Source organism: Amblyomma americanum, chromosome 1 (genome assembly GCF_052857255.1).
Source record: "Amblyomma americanum isolate KBUSLIRL-KWMA chromosome 1, ASM5285725v1, whole genome shotgun sequence".
Classification (NCBI taxonomy): domain Eukaryota; kingdom Metazoa; phylum Arthropoda; class Arachnida; order Ixodida; family Ixodidae; genus Amblyomma; species Amblyomma americanum.
Window position 1 is genome coordinate 226,185,709 of NC_135497.1, and position 14,926 is coordinate 226,200,634.

Below are 14,926 nucleotides of genomic sequence, written 5' to 3' on the forward strand. Positions count from 1 at the left end.
GCAGGCCGACCCATCTCTCCCTGAGCGCCTCGAGAAACAAAGGGGACAGGGAGGAGCCCCCTCCCACCGCGATGAGCGAAGCGAAAGTTGCGCAGCGGAGACGGGTCCTCCTCCGTTTGTAGCGAACGAGAGCCAACATCTTGATTCGTTGCTTCCGGTGGCGCATTCGTCTTCGTTATCAGGCTCGTTTTTTTTTCCTTTTCTCCTTCTCGGTTCGTCTTTCCTTGTCTCGCGTGTCTACTCGGCGAGCTTCTCCAGTTATCTAATAAAGAACAATGGCGACTGTGACGGTTCGTCATTTAGTTCTCTCTCTATTTGCTTCCCTGTCAGAACAGCTGCAGCAACCGCGGCCACGTAGCAGGTGAGTGCTGAGCCACCCCCCCCCCCCCCCCCCCCCCCCACCCCCTCTTTCACCTCTTAGATTCTCCGTCATATTCTGTTCACCAGACTACTAATCTTGACACTTCTACAGGAGGAAACTGGTATTCTTTTTTTTTCACGTTCGTTTCGTTTTACGCTCGTCTTTCCCTATACTGGTCGCTAGTCGCGCAGTTCTTGCCGACTTTATAATCAGCTCTTACTGTAGTCTTTGAACTTCGTTGTCTAGTTTACATCTTTGACGGTGGAACTACGCGCATAATCTTCCACTCGAGAAGAAGCGCAAGTCAGTCAGTTTTCAGGCGATTCCTCACATGGCAAGAAAATGCCAGGAACCACTGAAAGCACCAATGCCCCTCGGCATACCTGGCACCTTATCCTACCGACACGCGCGTTTCTAAAGGACGTCCAACCCGTCATTGTCGGCATATCCAAAGCCTCGCCTGGCAGCGCTGCGGCACCTACGAGCGCGGTCACATCAACCGCGAAGGCGCATTGCTCGCAGCACCACAGCGCCATGCCCCACGCATCCGGCAGTTGAGGAACGCCTCGCACGCTGTTGCTCTATATAATCCCACAAGCGCGTATTCCGGAGCGATCTTGTCCAAAGAGAATAAATTCCCAGGTACCTCCGCGAAACTCTCTGAGTCCAGTTACTGCAGGAATGCTCTCGCACCGATTGAGCTTACGGATTACCCTCGATTTTGATCTCATCTTCTTACCCTAATAATCGCCGGAGCTCCCTTAGAAGCTCATGTTGTTGTTGTTGTTGTTGTTGTTGTTGTTGTTGTTGTTGTTGTTGTTGTTGTTGTTGTTGTTGTTGTTGTTGTTGTTGTTGTTGTTGTTGTTGTTGTTGTTGTTGTTGTTGTTGTTGTTGTTGTTGTTGTTGTTGTTGTTGTTGTTGTTGTTGTTGTTGTTGTTGTCGTCGTCGTCGTCGTCGTCGTCTTGAAGGAGTTAATGGGGCGTTGTATTTTTCCAAAGGCTGTCTTCTTCTTTTTCGTGTTTTCGTGCACTACTTCTTCCTCTTCATCGCCTTCCAGTTCTTCCTACCTCACCTCTGAACCGCTATAGAGTTACCTGTATGGCCGCGTGGTGATGTACGCAGCGTATGCTATGCGTGGTCCGTGTACGAGTACAAGGCTTACAAAGACATGGGGTATTCCTCAGTGTTCTTGAGGTGAGTTCCATCCTGAATTGTTATCGAAGTGAGCTCGGCAGTGCTGCCGCAAAAATGGGATTCCTGGGAGCAATATTGGATGCTCGAAACCTGGCTGGCAAGTCTTAATTAGAACGCGTTTCCGCATTGAAGTAACACTGAGGATAAATTGAAGTCGGCCTGCATCGATAGATTACGGCATTCTGCCCACGCCATCGAAAAACGGATATTTTACGAACTAGAAATTGAAAAAATAACGAAATACAGTTGTCGCCACGGTCGACCGATTTCGCAAGCAAAATGCATGCGCCGGCGCAGATTTTTGGGAGCGGATCCCAGAGGCCACGCTGCAGCGCCATTCCCTTCAAAACGGAGGCTAGTCGTCGTTTTCGGTTAAGGACGTCGCGTGTTTGAATCGACTGGCGAGAAGACTTTTAAATCCAATTTCCTCGTCGATGAATGCGTCGATTCGCTTCCACATAAACGTCAACATAGCCAGATGGAGCCAGTGAATAAGTTATTTCTGAGAACAATAATTGGACGGAGTATTCTCATATTTGCCGCTGTAAAGACGAACGACTACTTCGGCTGGGGCACAGCGCACAATGTTACATGTGAAGTGATCATATTTGCCAAGTGGGTTAATCTTATTTTGAAGCATTCCTGACGTAAAGATATTATAAATTAAACAATACACCCCTCCCCTTCCCCCCCCCCCCCCGACACACACACACACACCTTTGTTGAGCCATATGCAAGAGACCTGCCTCCGTCCAGTAACCGAGCCGGTCAATACTGATAGTTGCGGCAGGCGCACTCCCGGTTATGCGCCCGACGACGGGTTAGGGCTTGCGAACAGGTGCTGTTGAAAGCGTTCATTAAATTTTAATGAACGGCGCCGGGTTGCGAAACTGCAAAGCTGCTCGCCGGCAGTTTGAGCAGACGCACGGCTGGATGGAACGCGCAAAAGCAGCAAAGATCAGCTGTGATCACTGCTCCGTTGTTCCCTGACAGGGTATACCGTCTTTGCCAGAACTAACCCGGCAACGGGATTAGTTTATTAACCATGTGCCGGAGCACTTATGGCACCCGTTAACCTCTACACGTGTGTAAGTGAGGAGAACTCTTGTCTGCATCTTTCAAGACTTTCTTATCTAATCTAGGGATGCCGTAAGGACTTCACTGTACGGCGGAGAAAGTAACCCCGTTGCCATAGTTACTTTTGGCAAATACGGTGCAACATATCGAGAACAGGCCTTCATTCTTTTGTTTGCCTGCTCAGCAATTTACCATATTGTCCGTTATTGCAAGGTGTCAAAAATGGAAGAGCCCACATCAATCCAATCAATCGCTCGGGCCCGAAGGAAACAGACATTGGCAGCTTAAAGCTTCTTTGCCAATCACACATCTAATCCCATTGAGAACCGCCATCACACAACATTGTTCTTACATCAAAGCATCTTTATAAAAGCCTGCCCATCAGTTTGCGGAACGTTCAGTCACGCCGGCTTCATTTAACGCGATAGCGTTAAGGAGCTCGTGTAGCAGAAAAGCCGGTGTCATTGGCGGCGTTGGTCGTGAGCGAAAATCCTCCTCCTCGCACTCCTCCTCCTCCTCCTCCTCGCAATTTTGCGACTCGTTCAGCTATGACGTTTGTTATTCCCCCTCCTCCCTCCCGCCCTTCCCCACATCCCCTTCCCCCTCCCCCTAGTCCCAAAGAGTGATGCCCCAAGGGCCAACATACGTCTGGACCAGTACCCCCCCCTCCCCCCAATTCAAAGTACCAACCACCACCAACCGCGCTTGTTATTTCGTCCGTCGCACAGAGCAGCGACGGCAGATCATTTCTTGACAACTTGCCCCTGGCTTCGGACGGCACCACGGCAGCCAGGGTTACCACCCTAGCCGAGCACCAGACACAAGAATCTGGACACATGGGCCCCAACACCGGGCCTTGTTGACATTTATAGTCGACACTGGCATGCATTTGTACATCTATCCCACTTACGCTGAAGGGCACATTTGCGCAATAAGAAAAGGCTAATTTTTATTTTTTTCTTCGGTCTTTCTCCTTGTTTTTAGCGCTCTAGCTCTCAAGTCCACATTCGTTCTCCATCTGGTCCTTCTGGCAGGTGGGCCATCTGCTTTTCCGCTCACAACGCCGACGATTCCGGATATTTTGCAGAACGGGAGCGGTGACTGATACGCATGCACAGAACTGCTGTAGTACGAATTGTGTCATGTACTATATTGTGCTTCATGCAAGCCATGCAAACACAGCACACATAATACACTTTATACACCACTTTAATCGCAAAGCAATATCATCCATAACAAAGCATAACCACAATAAAAAATTCAAAACCGTGACAAACCATGCAACACAATGGCCACACAGTGTCAGCGCACCTAATTGGCATTTTGCCTAACTACGCAAATCGACCGTCGTTTTTTATTCATATGCGCTGAGGAGATGTTGGCATCCTTTTTTCGGAGCAGAGCCGGCTATTTATTTTCTCTCGTTGGATTGGAAAACATTTAATTCGTCAGAAAAGGCAGAATGCAGACGATCCGTGCTAGGTGGCTATTACGGAATCAAGCCTCAGCACGAAACGAAAACAAGCTCTTATTTCTTCGCCGTCTCATATGCTCTTTATGCCTCTGGGGATACAACCCCGGCTTGTCTGGTGGTGTACAGAGGTGTTCACGACCCGCACGAAGCGAATTCAAATCTCATGACTGTGTCAGGAACAATTTTCTGCGTGGAGGCTGACGGAGACTAGAGATTCTAAGTAGCTTATGCTCCCATACAGAAAGCATGCCGCACTAAACAGGCTTTGTCATCGCAGGTTTAGACGGCACTGGGAAAAATGAAGAGCATTCCAGCCGTCGACAGTGAACTGTTTTGAATAAAACATGCGGCATGCCTGCTTTGCCGAGCCTATTTAATGCGAACGAAATATCGCGTCAAGATGTACCGGATGTTTCAGCGGACACTTACGAAACTTCCTAGAAATGGTGTGTTCGAAGCGGAAAGACTGCCTTTTCAGGAACAAACTCTCAGCCGTGGCAGATGTCAGTTACCCGGGAAATAATATTAATTAGGCAGGTAATTAGCTACCATTTAATTTTAATTACCACAGTCTGGTGCTTATTGCTATTTTCTGAATGGCGAGTTCGAGACCGCGTACTTTAATATCCAAAAATTCAGGTGCACATTGTTGACCTAAATTGCGGTAAGGCGAAAGCCTTTAGCGCGGTTTTGCTGCTTGTGTCTATGATGTGTGGCTAAGATGTTAATTAAGTGCACAATTGTTTTTGAATCTTAAATGCTGGAGACACTGGAGGGCGTTTGGGAGGCATCCGTCCGATTCAACGCCTTTATGCAAACACTCACCAGCGCCCTAGACAAGGAGAACTACGTGCTCGTTGGCAGGAAGTAGCGTAGTCGTTAGCACACTCGGCTGCGGAACGGAAGGATGGTGGTTCGAATTCCGTCGTGCACAAATATTTCTTTCCTTATCGAGTTGAAGAGCGTAACGGATGGACGCGAGCATGAGCCATTAAAGGCTCTCGCCTTAATGCTTTGGCAGCTGCGCTCATCGATGAGTCACACCAGGCGCTGGATGTAACGCCGGACGGACGGGAGAATGAACCATATTAAAGGCTTTCGCCCTAATATCTGTTTTAAAACGACGAAGTCATTCTCTAAATGCCTGCAGTGCGAGGAAATCCGATGCTTTTTTTTTTTCTCTGAGCACAACCAAAACTGAATGCATGAGGCGCGCAGGAAGCTTGCTGCAAACGCAGCGTACAGGCGTGGGCATAAGTGAGGGGACCCCACTCGTGTTCCGAACTGCGCCGTTCTGCATGGGGGCGCCACTTGACGAAGCCGTCCTGCTGTCGAGACCGGCGCACTGCTGGTGACGTGATGCAGGATTTTTTGCTTTCACCGTCTTGTGCAAGGAAAAGGGTACCCATCGCCAACTACGTGGTCGTTATTTTAGGGAGTGACAAAGAGAGAAAAACAAAGTGCATGCCGTGGCTCACCGGAGCAGGCACTTCGAATTGGGCGCCGCAGGCACTGCAACACGTCGCCAACGTAATTAACGTTGCGTTTGCAGCGAGCTTCCTGCGCTCGCCATGCACTCAGTTTCGGTTTTATGCGAAAAAAAAAGGCACCGGATTCCCTCACGCTGCAGGGCCTTAGAGACTGACATTTTCTTGGTTTAAAAAAACTTATATGGCATCGTACTGCGCGTGGCTTTGAACTCATCATTGGCACTTACCACCAACCTGTAGTAATTAAAACTGATTCTTCTTTAATGAACTGCTTAATTAATATTATTTTCTTTGTAACTGACGTCTACCACGGCTGAAAACTTCTTGCAGAAAAGACACCCATTGTACTTCGAACACAGCATCTCTAAGAAATTACTAAGAAATCTCTAAGATTTAAAGTGTTCGCTGAAACCCCCGGGATGTCTTGGCGCGATACTTCATTCGCAAAAAAAAAAAAAGAGGCCCAACAAGGCACGCATGCAACCTGTTTCTTCCAAAGCAGTTCACGACTGCTGTAATGTTCTTCATGTAATGCGAAAGTATTTCTTGTCTCATTAGTGGTGTGTGCAGGACCTGTCTGTCGGTGGAGTGTGTCGACAAAGCGTGTCCGCACGAAAATGACTATTCGAGAAAAGAAATTCGCCGGAATTGCGCTTCGAACCTCGGCCCTCTGTGTGCCAGGCGGATACGCGACGCATACGCCACGGAAGGTCTTTTTCTTTTTGGTTAATGCACGGAAATAGTGCCCAAAAAGGAAAATCTGAGCATGCTTATGCCACAAAACACCAGGCTGTGTAATGCGAGCCCACCATACCCCTGCAAGTACCCACCTTCCCAAACATGAAAAGTATGCACCTAGATAGGAAAGACAGCTAGACGGCTCATCGGGGGCAGCATATACTCCCGCATTTACGGCACACAGGGTCCTTTGCTCAAGCGTGTTAAAGGGGCCCGAAGAGAATGCGTTGTAGTGCGCATGAGAAAGTAAAGTGTGTTGGGGGATGTGTACTGATGTTAAACAACAATGACTTGCAAAAAAAAAGTTGCTGACGTAATACAAGGGTCACGTGGTAAGTGTCACGTGACAACGATGCCTTGTAAAAAAATGTTGTTGACGTTCGAACGCAAAAGCTTTCGCATATCTCTAATGCAACAGGCTGCAGCGCTCTCCCATTTTTTTTTCCCAGTTCCATCTAACGCTGAAATGACAAAGCCTGTTTAGTGCAGCATGCTTTTTGTAAGAGATAAGCTACTTAGAATCTTTAGTCTAGCTCCGTCAGCCTCCGAGCAGAAAAATTGTCCTTGACACAGTCATGAGATCTAAATTCGCTTCGCGCGGATCGTGAACACCTCGCTACACCACCAGGCAAGCCGGGGTTGTATCCCCAGAGGCATAAAGAGCAAATGAAACGACGACGAAAGAAGCGCTTGTTTTCCTTTCGCGCTGCGGCTTGATTACGTAACGAGAGATCAAGTAGCCGGCTCTGCTCTGAAAATAGGATGCCAACATCACCTCAGCGCACCTGAATAAAAAAAGAAACGGATAGACCGAACAGAGAGAAAGAAAACAAGCTGTTGGATGCGACTCACCTTCGGAACTGCTTTTCCCGTCAAAAATTTTCTGTATCCAGTAATTAACCGCCTGTGTCTTGGCCACTCCCCCGTAGTGGGTATGTGCCAGCAACGTCTGAGGCCTTCCTTCCTTCCTTCCTTCCTAACCGCCATACTGCGGTAACTCATACTGACTGGTTAATATAGTTCATTAGCGACATTATAACTGTTGTTATATACTAACTGACGTCTGCCGGTGGCCGACAGTCTTTTCCTTAAATTATTTTGTTTCTGTATGGAACCCCTTATCTTTAGAAATTTTTGCAAGCGCTCGCTGAAACACCCGGTGTACTAAGGGTCGCTTCAAGCAGCTGTTGGGACGGAGCCAGTCGCTGACGTCATTTTATTACGTCAAGGGTGTGACAGTGCCATGTCTTTTCCTTTTTCTCAACCTCCTCCTCCACTTTTGTAGTGCGCGCTATTGTCAGGCTGGCTTCTGATCTTGCAATTACGGAAGACTCGTCGGTGACCGATGGCATTTCTCAAGATAAATGCTTCTTAAGGATGTGTCCAAGTAAAACTGCTCACTACTGTGTTTCTATCTCGAGTTTGCAAGGTCCTCGTGCAGCCTACGGCCCTACTGCCTCAAAAAACTAGGCTCGGTTGCACTGCACCACCGACCCAGCAAGGGGTGCCCGAATAAAAAAAAAGAAACAAACTAAGTTTGAGCCGCACCACAAAGCGCTTTCCACCGTGAGCCGCATGAAGACGTTGCTTTTAAAGTTACCAGTTCTGGCAGTAACATTAGTACTAACGCTGAAAATTTTCTATACCAGTTTCTCCGAAATTCGCTCAGCGCCTGCCCCGATTGTTGTGTTATTCGGAATCAAATGTCTCATCTGTACAACCAGAGCATGCAGCTGCCTCTGCCGATTCCCTGTGCGCGTGCTCGCTTCTGTGAAGCCTCAGACATGCGCTGATAGAAGCGGCTTTCACGCTGAAAACATGCCATATAACTGTATTCTCCTTTCAAGGGCCGCTTCAACAAAGGCAGCAGAGGTACGGGCTATAGAGATACCAAGTGCCGCCACCATATACGTATAACGAGGGTCCACTTGCACACTATGTCGTGTGCCGGCAAAGTGATGGCGCGCGTGCGTCCTTTTATTTACCTCTCTGTTTTCTCTTCCGCGTCTTTGCTTTCCTTTGTCTGTTTTTGCGCTCCCTCAAGCACACCCTTGCTTGCACGCGAGGGAGAGAGAGAGAAAGGAGCTCGCCTCTGAGCCGCCCCATTCGGTGTTTGCGAAACGCGACGCGCGCTCCTCTTCTTTCCTCCGTGCAGTATTGTGCAAAGGACCTCCTTTTCCTTTTTTTTTTTGTTTGCTTTCTGTTTTGCAGCACTCTGTTCTCCCGCTTCGTTTATTCCCACGGTCGCCCGCCAACGCTGCTTCGTTCGCGTTCCCCACAGTTTGCATAAAAGGGGCTGCCCTCCTCCTCTTCTTTTTCCCTCCTCGCACATCGGCCCTCGGTCCGTTTCGAGGCAAACGATCGCTGCCGCCGAGAGTGTATCTAAGGGAAGAAAGGCTGACTCCCGGTTAATTCGCTCCGAAAGGCGTGCGCCTGCTGCTTGCATCCCTCCCGGGCAGCACCGGCGGAGTGCTTTTAAGTCCCCCTTTGCTCCACTCTCTCTCTCCACCCTCCAGCTCTTGCGCTTCAGTTCGGTCCCTTTGCGCTCTGTAGGCACACGTACGTTCTCGCGGTTTGCAGATTCTTTTTTCTCTTTACTTTTTGCGTGTGCCTCTCTCTCTCATAGCATCTCTCCTTCCCTATCGCTTCAACAGTGCCCGGACCCGGGCATACCTCGATCGCGCAAGTAATGGGGGATCAATCGTTTTCCACGCTGATAAAACGTCCTGACGATACATCCTTTTTTTTTTTAAGTGACTAAGAGAACTCCACTTTTCAACTGTCCTTGCGGAAGGAGTCGTCCGCTTCGAAAGCGCCCTTTCCGGGAAGTTCGATGCGGCCGGTCTGGTCGCCTGCGGTGGACACGATGAATGGCGTGCGGATAACCGGGGGCCGCCTACTTCGCTGGCTCCATATTTTCCCGAGCGAGCGACGCAGCGCGTCGCGATCAATGGAGCGCTACGGGGAACCCGACGTCTCATCGCGCTCCGTTCTCACAGCCAGAAAGACCGGAAGTATATATATATATATATATATATATATATATATATATATATATATATATATATATATATATATATATATATATATATATATATATATATATATATATATATATATATATATATATATATGTTCACTCTGTAGATCTTCCCGTCGTACCGTAAACTATCCGTAGACCCCGCACCTCCTGAACCGCCCCCGGCAGATACACCGCTCCAATGACGAAATAAACTGACATAACATTAGGCCATCTGTCCTCCCCCTTGGATGCGACGCGGAGCAGCGTTGGCGTGCTTGTTCGCGCCTCGCTCCGTACTTCAGTTCACTTCTGCCCGTTGTGCGAGGGAGTGGAGCCAATAGCGACAAAAAGAAGCGAGACACAAGAAAGGGGAGATGTGGCAAAGGATGCGACAGAGGAAGAAAGCACTCGGACGCGGTGCATTCAAAAGGCTCCCACCTCGCGACAACTTCCGAGATTGTCGTTTGTGGCCTGGATTCCCCGCACATCATGGGGAAGCTGTTCGCTCCTCGCGTGGCGCACGAGCGCGGCGTCCGTCGAGTCGCATTATCTCAATACCGCGGATGAAAAATGGGCCGAGCCGCATTGTACAGCCAGGCGCGCCGCGAGAACAGCCAAGTGAGCTCGAGGCTCCCGCTGTCGCTCTTTATCGCCGCCCCCGCGGCCAGGAATGTGACGTGGTCTAGTCGTGCATGCGAGGCGCCTTCATTTGCGACGCAAACAGTGAGGGCGTACGTAGGTACACTGGTCATTGATTAAATAGCAGTATTTTGAGCGCGTAGTTTCCAGTAAATTTTTCACTCATTGTAAAGCCATCCTACCTCGCTCCGGAGAAGCCCGAAAAAATACTTTTTCACATTTTATATAGAAGCACCTCTTGAGCTAAAATCCTCCCAGCAGGCATCACACAACCTCCTAACGCAGCGCGTTCAAAGTGTTCGCTGACATTAACGCACGCGAGTAAACCGCTGGGAAGACGCGCTGCTCGGCTTTTTCTCACTGCACCTCTACTTGGACAACTTTTCGACCTCTTCCGTCGCTCGGGCCATTATTCCTTCTTTACAGGTGGACGCCTGCCCGTAGGTTCTCAGAAGGTTCATACCAGCGTGTAGTCACAAAGGCACTTCCTTCGGGACCCCCATCCTCGTCGGTCCCGCGCGACTCCGACCTCGATCAAATATTCATCGCTATTTTTCCGCGCCGCGTAAGCAAAAACAAGCGGAGGCGACTCAGCCACCCACGCGACAAGATGCGCCGCCGCAGCACCGGTCGCTCCTGTCGAGTCGACGCGAGAATCTCGCGAATACACGCACGCACAGACTGCGCCCGGCGCAAGCACGCTCGCTCCCGAGGGGAAACCCCCGCTTCCGTGCGCGCACCCCCGACGCATACAGAGTGCGCAGCAGCGGTGCGCCCCGGGCGCCTCTTGGCGACCCGGGACATCATCGATGCCACGCTGCGGGCGCGCCGCAGCAGAAAGCAGCCCGCGGCGCCGAGTGCTCGCTTCTCGCGTGGTTGCACCTGCGCCGGGGCAACGGCGGTTCGATCCCGTTGCCGCCTCGCTCTGTGCGATTCGGCCGACGCAGGTATGTATGCACGCGGCGGCTGCGCGTGCGTGGGGACGCCGCTGGCTTGTTCTTTGGGCTCCGCCGTTAGGAGAGCCTCTCTCCTCACGATCGCCGCCGATGCTGGCACACTGGTCTCATGGTCCGGGAGCGCGCGCTTCGTCCCGATTTAAAATTTCATGGCCGTCGCCCGCCGTTTGGAGTGCGGAGCGCGCGCCACTCTCCCGCTGCTGGGGAACAGCGGCATGCGCCTGTGTTACGATTGAGTGCTGGTCCCTTCGGTTTGTTGATCTCGCTTTGCTCTCGGAGCTTTTCTTCGCTCCGTTCCGCTCCTGTTTACGACGTCGGAGCAAGGCCACTCGTCCTAATCGCATCACTTAAAAGCGGCGACGTCGGAAGGCGCCGGTAGAAACAAACAGACCGTGTACGGATGGCAGGATGACGCAGCTAGCCCTAATCCCGGAGCTGCACGCTCAACGGAGGGCTTTGCGGGAATTTTTCAGTTTGCTCGAAGTTTCAAGGTAAACAGGGTGTTTTGATGGTATACAATGGTCCCGGTATGCGGGCACGCTAAGGCAGAAGCTACGCACTCTACTCGGCATTGCGGCGCGGGGCTTCCTTTCTTAGACAGGTTTATGACGTTCCGTTTCTTGTGCAGAGTGTGGCGCCCATGCGAATAAAGTGGCAGGTGATCTCGCTTCCTCTTGTTGCGTTCATCGAAAAGAAGACCGTTCTTTATGAACGGTCTTCGCTGCGCACTGAGCACGTGCGCTCTTTCCTGCCTTTGACGGTCTCAGCTCTCTCCTTCGCTGCTAATGAGCAGATTGAAATATGCGCGCCGCGAAACTGCGCCCTATCGGGTGGTAAGTAGCTACCGTAGCGCTATGCAAAGGGAGGAGAAAAAAAAAAGAACGAATAATTCCAATATTAAACAGCCCTAAAGGGTCTTTCCACTTTGCCGAGCACGAATTCAGCTGAATTCGGTCAACTTCTCGGTGGTTCCCGGCGGAAACTGTTCTGCAGTGACTCCTCCTAACGCGCCCAAGTGAAGGCGCACTGTCGATTTCCAACTGAGAGTAGCACAGGTGTGGCGCTCGTCCAGAGCTCCGAGCAGGAAAACGACATCAGCAAGGGAGTCAGATCCGACGCCGCGTCCAACAAAAAGCTCACCAGAGCAAGAATTGCCTTCCGACAGCGTCGTCAGTCGTGCTCGGACATTTTGCTCAAGTTCAGCGTTCGTACGCATTGTTCCCCCATTCACCGTGGCTTGTGTTAGCCGATACACTGCGTCGTGCATTTCCTGAGTTACCCGGTATGCGCTACACAACTGTGAATTTTTCATCCCCATTTGCCGTCCTTTACCAGCAACATTTAAGCCCAATGGGAGCACCGCCGTTCACTTGACCAAGACACTGCCTTACTGGCTTTTTTTTTTATTTTGCTTACGCAGTTACATTTGAGAAGCCGTTATAAAGCTTCGTTTCTGCAGCAGCGGTTAGCGTTGATTCGGCAACATACAATTATTCGTTGGCGACTGTGCAGTGACCTGTGAACTGAACTACATACACCTAGCCGCCGGAGGTTCCCACTCTACAAAAGGGTCTTAGCACTACATCAGTAAGGTGTACCTTAAAGCTAATGCAACATATACCTTCCGTTATTTAAAGTATTATGTGTTTCCCGCTCTTCATCCTCTCCTGACTGGATCATGCATTACTGCAGATGGTTATGTCATATCGCTATCTCGAGGTTCCCATATCTTCCTGTTTTCTTGATCATCCAAATAAATCGCATAAAACAACGCCAACAGAGGCTACCTTCGCCGTAATGTCCCTACGCTCTTTCTTTCTCTAAATTTACTATTATACAAACCAACCCTTCGTGATAAACCAGAACACGCACCATCAATCTCGTACCCCAGCTTTCTTGTTCTGACTGATGCACTTGAAGTCGACTCGCCCTTGTTTATCCTCCGTAATTACAACTGCACTGGAGAAATAACGCCATGAAAACCACGCTTACTTGTCATCTCTATAGCCACTCGTCGAAAACTTTCTCGGCTTACTCCATAAAATCTTTTAGAACTGCCTCAATCTGCGTGGGAAAATCATACCTCCTTATTCTTTCATCTCACCCCGGCTCGATCACGCACGCAAAGTAGGCGTAATATTATTCCACACAAAAAAAAAACTTATTCGTGATCTTTTATTCCCGCGCAACACTGGACTGGAACCACTTTCCCGGGCCGACCGCCGCTATTGCGGGTAACCTTCGCTCTCATAGAGCTTTAGCTAACATTGTGTATACTCAGGCTTTAAACACACGTCTTCCTTTTTTTTTCGTATATATGTCATTTGTTTTGGCGCACTTTAACTACACTTGTATTTGCTATTCGTATTCTGTATCACTGTAAAATTAGTGCCCCCATTTTAATTTTCTTATTTGTTGTTTCGTTTCGCTTTTCAGAATTCACATTTTTTGCAGCCACTCCCCCCAAACTGCTTTTAGGTTTGAGGGTATCAGTAAATAAAAACAGCACATAATTAGTCTCTACCTCAAGCACCAGTGTAAAAAGTAAATCGTTATTCCTACGCACAGCACTTGCAAGCGCGGAGAGCATCCATTAAAATTTCGTTAGGCACGTAGGAGGTAATACAGCCGCATACGTTAGGTCTGTCACACTTCTTTATATATATATATATATATATATATATATATATATATATATATATATATATATATATATATATATATATATATATATATATATATATATATATATATATATATATATATATATATATATATATATATATATAAGGAGAGCGTTCATTCAGATTATTTGTTTACTAACGGCTGTTGGCTCGAACCTGGTTCCTACTAAATATGACCAGCTGCATGGACATTGCTTCGTTCCCCGCATTGAAGAAACTGACCACAATACCTGTAAGTACTCGTGCATAACTGCACACACTGTTCGCACGCTCATCCCAACTGCGAGCGCCCCGGTGCACCCGCCCCAATTAAACGCTGCCAAGCGAATTACCCCCGTCAAGGGTTCTGTCGCAAAATGCTGGAAATTGCCTGTTGTTTTAGACCTTGGAAAAAGCAGGAATACGGACTCTTTCGTATCTGTCACTGCCTCGAGCGTATGCACAGCCCCAGGTTATGCATCTCGATGTATGCACAGCCCACCAAGACCATTGCTGTCGCGCTGCAGGTCATGGTGAGCGTGATAGCGTCTTGGCCAATAAAACCCGATTCCGACGACACCTGCCGCCAGCGCGACGGAATCGGAGCGGCAAGTTCGGATTTCTCGCGAAGCTATAGGCGAAAGCAGAAGAACGCTTGTGTCGTCAAGAGGAGGGCTGTCCTCCATTTCTGCCACGTTTTCCGTACAGATAGTCGATACAAGGCGTACACCTTCTCCCTGCGCTCTCAACAGGCTATATGAACTCCCTCACGCGATGCGTCGGTCATGCGCCGTGCAGTTGATTCACGCTGCCCCTGCAACTGACGCTGGAGGCAGCCGGCGGTTATTGCACGAGCAGCAGCCAGACGGTCTTACTTTCCAGCATACGACGTTGAATGGGTTAAGCGACCGCGGCCACGCAGCCTCTCGGATTCGGCGAGATTTCACGATGGCGCCGGGTGCACGGCGTCGCTAACGATGTGGCGACTTTGTAGCCCACATCTAATCGTACAGTGCTCCGATTCCTCTCGTGTTTCCTTCTCTGAAACAAAACTAGCTCATTATTGCCGTCTCTGTGCTACGTGCATGCGTCCATGGCTAACGCACCACGGCTAATGCCCCATGCAGCACTGCAATGCGTGCACGTCTGCGCCGATATGGGCTAAGTACGCGCTCCCACGGCTCACGCTTTTGCCACGCATGCGCTGACGGATCGGAGTGTCACGCAGGCGCCGCACTGGCTGCCATGGGTTGTGCAGAAAGCAAGGTTGGAATCCGGGGACAAAAAAGAAACGCAGTCGTGTACACGAAGC

General features: G+C 49.6%; 1 protein-coding gene across 1 annotated transcript in view; it reads right to left on the reverse strand.

Moving 5' to 3' along the window:
- Window positions 1-14,926, reverse strand: part of LOC144114687 (frequenin-1-like) — a 211,503-nt gene that overhangs the window by 135,839 nt on the left and 60,738 nt on the right. The gene's annotated exons all lie outside the window — the stretch shown is intronic.